This window comes from Oncorhynchus masou, unplaced genomic scaffold, assembly GCF_036934945.1.
Source record: "Oncorhynchus masou masou isolate Uvic2021 unplaced genomic scaffold, UVic_Omas_1.1 unplaced_scaffold_5239, whole genome shotgun sequence".
Lineage (NCBI taxonomy): Eukaryota > Metazoa > Chordata > Actinopteri > Salmoniformes > Salmonidae > Oncorhynchus > Oncorhynchus masou.
In genome coordinates, this window is record NW_027011647.1 from 1 (window position 1) to 7,500 (window position 7,500).

Below are 7,500 nucleotides of genomic sequence, written 5' to 3' on the forward strand. Positions count from 1 at the left end.
AGGGGAGGGGAGAGAGGAGAGGGGGGATGAGAGAGGGGAGAGAGGGAGAGGGAGGGAGGGGAGAGGTGAGAGAGGGAGAGAGAGGAGAGGAGGGGGGGGAGGGGAGGGAGATGAGAGAGGGAGGGGAGATGAGAGAGGGGGAGATGAGAGAGGGGGAGGGGAGATGAGAGAGGGGAGGGGAGATGAGAGAGAGGAGGGGAGGGTAGATGAGAGAGGGGGAGGGGAGAGAGAGGAGGGGAGGGTAGATGAGAGAGGGGGAGGGGAGGGGAGATGAGAGAGGGGAGGGGAGATGAGAGAGGGGAGGGGAGGGAAGATGAGAGAAGGGGAGGGGAGGGGAGATGAGAGAGAGGAGAGGGGGAGGGGAGGGGAGATGAGAGAGGGGAGGGGAGAGGAGAGGGGGAGGGAGAGGGGAGATGAGAGAGAGGGAGAGGGGGAGGGGGAGGGGAGATGAGAGAGGGGAGGGGAGATGAGAGAGGGGAGGGGAGGGGAGAGAGGAGGGGATCTCCTCTGTGAAGGCAACCACTCTGGAAAGGAGAAAACGTCATGGAGAGAGGGGAGGGGAGATGAGAGAGGGGAGGGGAGATGAGAGAGGAAGAGAGGAGGGGATATCCTCTGTGAAGGCAACCACTCTGGAAAGGAGAAAACGTCATGGAGAGAGGGGAGGGGAGATGAGAGAGGGGAGGGGAGGGGAGATGAGAGAGGGGAGGGGAGATGAGAGAGGGGGAGGGAGGGGAGATGAGAGAGGGGAGGGGAGGGAAGATGAGAGAGGGGAGGGGAGGGAAGATAGGGGAGAGAGGGAGAGGGGGAGATGAGAGAGGGAGGGGAGGGGAGATGAGAGAGGGGAGGGGAGGGAAGATAGGGGAGGGGAGAGGGGAGGGGAGATGAGAGAGGGGAGAGAGGAGGGGGGAGGGGAGGGGGAGATGAGAGAGGGGAGGGGAGATGAGAGAGGGAAGAGAGGAGAGGGGGAGGGGAGGGGAGATGAGAGAGGGGAGGGGAGGGAAGATAGGGGAGGGGAGATGAGAGAGGAGAGGGGGAGGGGAGATGAGAGAGGGGAGGGGGAGATGAGAGAGGGGAGGGGAGATGAGAGAGAGAGGGGGAGGGGAGATGAGAGAGAGGAGGGGAGGGTAGATGAAAGAGGGGAGGGGAGGGGAGATGAGAGAGGGAGGGGAGGGAAGATGAGAAAGGGAGGGTTGGGGGAGATGAGAGAGAGGAGAGGGGGAAGGGGAGGGGAGATGAGAGAGGGGAGGGGAGATGAGAGAGGGAGAGAGGAGAGGGGGAGGAGAGGGGGAGATGAGAGAGGGGAGAGAGGAGAGGGGGGAGGGGAGGGGAGATGAGAGAGGGGAGGGGAGATGAGAGAGGGGAGAGAGGGGAGGGGAGGGGAGATAAGAGAGGGGAGGGGAGGGGATATGAGAGAGGGGAGGGGAGATGAGAGAGGGAGAGATGAGAGAGGGGAGGGGAGATGAGAGAGGGGGAGAGAGGAGAGGGGAGGGGAGGGGAGATGAGAGAGGGGAGGGGGAGGGAAGATAGGGGAGGGGAGATGAGAGAGAGGAGAGGGGGGAGGGGAGATGAGAGAGGGGAGGGGAGGGGAGATGAGAGAGGGGAGATGAGAGAGAGGAGGGAGGGTAGATGAGAGAGGGGAGAAGAGGGAGGGTAGATGAGAGAGGGGAGGGGAGGGGAGATGAGAGAGGGGAGGGGGAGATGAGAGAGGGAGGGGAGGGAAGATGAGAAAGGGGAGGGGAGGGGAGATGAGAGAGAGGAGAGGGGGGAGGGGAGGGGAGATGAGAGAGGGGAGAGAGGAGAGGGGGAGGGGAGGGGAGATGAGAGAGAGGAGAGGGGGAGGGGAGGGGAGGGGAGATGAGAGAAGGGAGGGGAGATGAGAGAGAGGGAGAGAGGGGAGGGGAGATAAGAGAGGGGAGGGGAGGGGAGATAAGAGAGGGGGAGGGGATATGAGAGAGGGGAGGGGAGATGAGAGAGGGATGTTAATCGAAGGTAGGGGGAAATGGAGTGAAGATATGGAGATGAAGAAGGTAGAGAGAAAAGAAAGAGGGAGGGATTTGAGACACAGAGAGACAGAGAGAGGGGGGGGTTGTCTGTGTTGTGTCAGAGAGGCAGTCTATTTTTGTCAGACTGCAAATACTAACAAACCTGATATGTAATATAGACACTCTGACTCACTCACTCACTCACTCCACTCACTCACTCACTCACTCACTCACTCACTCACTCGTGCGCACACACACACACACACAGAGTGAGCCAGGAGCCAGCGTGAGCAGGGAAGAGACAGTGGGGTGTCCTCTGCCATCCTGATTAGAAATACAGTCTGCAGAGAAGGCAAGCTGAGGGACTGTGTGTGTGTGTGTGTGTGTGTGTGCGCGCATATATTTCTCTCCTCCTTGGAGTGTCTCTTCCTCTTGCATTCTCTGAACACGCGTCACACAGAGGGAACCCTGACAACCTCATCACAATCATATAACACATAAAACAGAGAAACTATGACAACCTTATCACAATCATATAACACAGAGAAACCATGACAACCTCATAACAAACATATAACATAAACCATGACAACCTCATCACAATCATATAACACATAACACAGAGAAAACCATGACAGCCTCATCACAATCATATAACACAGAGAAACCATGAGAACCTCATCACAACCATATAACACAGAGAAACCATGACAACCTCATCACAACCATATAACACAGAAGAAACCATGACAACATCGTCACAACCATATAACACAGAGAAACCATGGCAACCTCATCACAACCATATAACAGAGAAACCTGACAACCTCATCACAACCATATAACATTGAGAAACCATGACAACCTCATCACAAACATATAACACAGGGAAACCATGGCAACCTCATCACAACCATATAACACAGAGGGAAACCTGACAACATAATCACAACCTTATAACACAGAGAAACTATGACAACCATATAACACAGGGAAACCTGACAACCTCATCACAACCATATAACATGGAGAAACCATGACAACCTCATCACAACCATATAACACAGAGGAAACCATGACAACCTCATCACAGCCATATAACACAGAGAAACCATGACAACCTCATCACAACCATATAACACGGAGAAACCGACAACCTCATCACAACCATATAACACAGAGAAACCATGACAACCTCATAACAACCTTATAACACAGAGAAACTATGACAACCATATAACACGGGAAACCTGACAACCTCATCACAACCATATAACATGGAGAAACCATGACAACCTCATCACAACCATATAACACAGAGAAACCATGACAACCTCATCACAACCATATAACACAGAGAAACCATGACAACCTCATCACAACCATATAACACGGAGAAACCATGACAACCTCATCACAACCATATAACACAGAGAAACCATGACAACCTCATAACAACCATATAACACAGAGGAAACCTGACAACCTCATCACAACCATATAACACTGGGAAACCATGACAACCTCATAACAACCATATAACACGGAGAAACCATGACAATCTCATAACAACCATATAACACAGAGGAAACCTGACAACCTCATCAACCATATAACACAATTGTCTGCTTGTGTGTGTGCTTGTGTGTTTGAGAGAGGTTGTGTGTGTGTGTGTGTGTGTGTGTGTGTGTGTGTGTGTGTGTGTGTGTGTGTGTGTGTGTGTGTGTGTGTGTGTGTGTGTGTGTGTGCGCGCTAGAGGTTGACCGATTAATCGGAATGGCCGATTAATTAGGGCTGATTTCAAGTTTTCATAGCGATCAGAAATACGGTATTTTTGGGCGCCAATTTTGCAGATTCTAATTTTTGAAATTATATTTTTTTACGCCTTTATTTAACTGGGCAAGTCAGTTAAGAACACGTTCTTATTTTCAATGACGGCCTAGGAACGGTGGGTTAACGGCCTTGTTCAGGGGCAGAACGACAGATTTTTACCTTGTCAGCTTGGGGATTTGATCTTGCAACCTTACAGTTAACTAGTCCAATGTTCTAACCACCTGTTTACCACCTGAGGCTGCCTGTTACGTGAATGCAGTAAGTCAAGGTAAGGTGCTAGCTAGCATTAAACTTATCTTATAAAAAACAATCAATCAACGACTGTCGTTGCTCCAATGTGTACCTAACCATGAATATCAATGCCTTTCTTAAAATCAATACACAGAAGTATATATTTTTAAACCTGCATATTTAGCTAAAAGAAATCCAGGTTAGCAGGCAATATTAACCAGGTGAAATTGTGTCACTTCTCTTGCGTTCACTGCACACAGTCAGGGTATATGCAACAGTGTGGGCCGCCTGGCTCTTTGCCAACTAATTTGCCAGAATTGTACGTAATTATAACATAACATTGAAGATGGTGCAATGTAACAGGAATATTTAGACTCATGGATGCCACCCTTTAGATAAAATACGGAACGTAATAAACATTTTGTTTTCGAGGTGATGGTTTCCGGATTTGACCTAAGGCTCGTATTTCTGTGTGTTTATTATAGTTAAGTCTATGATTTGATATTTGATAGAGCAGTCTGACTGAGGGGTGGTAGGCAGCAGCAGGCTTGTAATAGTCAAAGGGTATATGGTTTAGAGAGAAATAGTCGACGCGTTGTCATTCCTGTATAAACTTGCGGCTGAACTTGAAAGGGGTTCCTTTGTTATTTTACCGTTCATGTCTTCCATAGAGAATGTATTGATCTACTTCCAATAAGGTCTGTGTTTCGTACAGGCTTAAACCGCCTCTGTTCTTTTCTTCCATAGGGAAATGTCTTGATCTACTTCCAATAAGGTCTGTGTTTTCGTACAGGCTTAAACCGCCTCTGTTCTTTTCTTCCATAGAGAATGTCTTGATCTACTTCCAATAAGGTCTGTGTTCGTGCTTAAACCGACTCTGTTCATGTCTTCCATGAAAATGTCTTGATCTACTTCCAATAAGGTCTGTGTTTCGTACAGGCTTAAACCGCCTCTGTTCATGTCTTCCATAGAGAATGTCTTGATCTACTTCCAATAAGGTCTGTTTCGGTGTAAACCACCTCTGCGTTTTGATACCCGTGTAATCTCACTAGGATAAGGTAACGTTTGTCAACATATCTTTGCTTATACAGTGCCTTGCAAAAGTATTCGGCCCCCTTGAACTTTGCGACCTTTTGCCACATTTCAGGCTTCAAACATAAAGATATAAAACTGTATTTTTTTGTGAAGAATCAACAACAAGTGGGACACAATCATGAAGTGGAACGACATTTATTGGATATTTCAAACTTTTTTAACAAATCAAAAACTGAAAAATTGGGCGTGCAAAATTATTCAGCCCCTTTACTTTCAGTGCAGCAAACTCTCTCCAGAGTTCAGTGAGGATCTCTGAATGATCATGGGAAATATGACTACGCACTTTGGTAGTCAATTCTTACCATGTCCATTATTAAAATAGGATTTCCTGCATATAGAAATGACAGTTTTTGTTTTCAACATTCATCACAGTTAACTTAAATTTATTCAAACAGTTGAGAGTATTTGTCTCCTAAGCAGACTCTTCAGTATCATTGTTGCTTCAGAGCTGTGTGTGTTTACAGATGTGAGAAAAGCAGAGCACCAGTGTGGGACTGTTACATGGAATTTGCACCAGGAAAACACAAGGTGTCTTATTTGTGATAAAGATGTATGCATGAGTCAACAACGGCTAAATCAGAACATACCACCACCTGTGGAATCACCTTAAGTACACCCATCCAAAACCCATAATATGTATTATATTAAGTTAAAATAAAAGTGTTCATTGTTCATTCAGTATTGTTGCAATTGTCATTTTTACAAAAAAAAAGAATGAGAGAGAGAAAGAGAGGCGAGAGAAGAGGAGAGAGAGAAGAGAGGAGAGAGAAAGAGAGTAGAGAGATGAGAGAGAAAGAGAGGAGAGAGAGAAAGAGAAAGAGAGGAGAGAAGAGAAAGAGGTAATAAGATGAACACCAGGAAGTTAACCTCAAACCTCTCATTGTGTTACAGAGAGAAAAGGCTAGTAGGAGAAAGAGAGGGAAAATGATAAAAAAATAGAGTTTGTTTGGAAAAGACTAAAGATGAGAGAGTGAGCCAGAAATAAGGAGAGTAGCAAGAGATGTATTTTTAGTGAGGAGGAGACCTATTCAGTGGTGTCTCTGCCCACGCTTTGTCACTCAGCTGTGAGGAGTACCAACGTTGTGTGTGAACACGCTGCATAGATAACACACATCCATGAACAACACTCACTCTCTCTCTTTCACCAACACACATCTCTTAAACACACACACACACTTCTCTCCACCAGACACGTACTCTGCCCAGTGGAGGGGCCAGTGAGGATAGAGTAAGACAGGGAGAGGTAGTTGAGGAGACAAAAAAGCGTATCAAGCTGTACTATACCGTTGATGAAATGAAACATTTAAAGGTCAAGCTCTTAGGAGGAAATATCGTCTCTGGTAACTGTAGACTCTGGCCCTGAGGAAGCCTGGCCTGTTCATTCACTGTGAACTCTATAGAGGGGAGGAGATGTTGGCATGGCTGACTGCAGAATGGCTTTCCTCCTCTTGAAACCTGAGAGGCACGTGACAGAGAGAGAGAGAGAGAGAGGAGAGCACTGCATAGTTAAAGGAGAGAGAGAGAGGAGACCACTGCACAGTTAGAGAGACAGAGAGAGAGAGGAGACCACTGCACAGTTAGAGAGAAACAGAGAGAGAGGAAACCACTGCACAGTTAGATAGAAAGAGAGAGGAGAGCACTGCACAGTTAAAGGAGAGAGAGGAGACCACTGCACAGTTAGAGAGAGACAGAGAGAGAGGAGACCACTGCACAGTTAGAGAGGAGACCGAGAGAGAGAGAGAGAGAAAGGGAGGAGACCACTGCACAGTTAGAGGAGAGAGAGAGAGAGAGAGACCACTGCACAGTTAGAGGAAAGAGAGAGAGAGAGAGAGAGAGAGAGAGGAGGAGACCACTGCACAGTTAGAGGAGAGAGAGAGAGAGAGAGAGAGAGAGAGAGAGAGGAGACCACTGCACAGTTAGAGGAGAGAGAGAGAGGAGACCATTGCACAGTTAGAGGAGAGAGAGAGACGGTGAGTGAACAGAAAATGAAATAGAAAGAAAGGCACATAGAAAGAGGGGACAAGGTAGCTGAGTCCACACGAACACACACACAGGAAGTGACAGAGAGAGAGACTATACTGTGCTTGTTTTGGGCTGTTCTTAAAATGAAGAGGTGACCTCTAGAGAGAACTGATAACCACACAGCAGATAAGAGATGGGAGAGGACAGGTGCATAGGACAGGGTGTATAAACCACACGGTAGATAAGAGATGGGAGAGGACAGGTAATAGGACAGGGGTGTGTTAACCACACGGCAGATAAGAGATGGGAGAGGACAGGTAGTTGGGACAGGGTGTGTTAACCACACGACAGATAAGAGATGGGAGAGGACAGGTGGTTAGGACAGGGTGTGTTAACC